This window comes from Echinops telfairi, unplaced genomic scaffold, assembly GCF_000313985.2.
Source record: "Echinops telfairi isolate 266 unplaced genomic scaffold, ASM31398v2 ScPeMD7_7457;HRSCAF=8495, whole genome shotgun sequence".
Lineage (NCBI taxonomy): Eukaryota > Metazoa > Chordata > Mammalia > Afrosoricida > Tenrecidae > Echinops > Echinops telfairi.
In genome coordinates this window covers 17,573,234-17,573,853 of record NW_022111357.1, presented here as the reverse complement: position 1 = coordinate 17,573,853, position 620 = coordinate 17,573,234, and positions in this window count along the sequence as shown.

Genomic DNA, 620 nt, shown 5'->3' with positions numbered 1-620 from the left:
GTCTTTCCAATGACCTCTCTTCATTTGAATTTCCCATTAGTGAAATGGGGGGACGACAGTTTCAGTAAATCCTTGCAGGATTGTTGTGGAGACTGGATTCGGTAAAATGTTTAGAAGAGTACCTACCATTTAGTAAATGCTGTATAAGTAATATTACTATTACTTGTCATTGGAAAACTTTGTTATGATAGAATGGATTCATTTTTGGAGGAATTTTACAAGCAGATGCTGCCCCTGTAAATTACTATGGGAAAGAAGAGCTTGGGAGTCAACTTACCATGTGATCCGGAACAAGTTAGTTACTTACTCCACACCTCCGGAGTTGTCTTCCCATCTGTGCCATTGCCGGGTGACTTTGAATTGCATCTGGCTGATAGTGACCTTGTGTGCAGGGGTGGATCAGCCAGCCAGCCAAGTAACCCCATGATGTTGTGAAACCCATGTGAAATTGTTCTAGAGATTAGTAAGCAAGCACAAGTACCTGTGCTTACTGTGTTTATTGGGTAATCCAACACTGCTTAGATTACCAAGCAGAACTGCCCCAGAGGGTTTCCAAGGCTGTAGTCTTTATGGGGGCAGAAGCTGTAGTCTTTATGTGGGCAGATGGTCAGGTCTCGTCT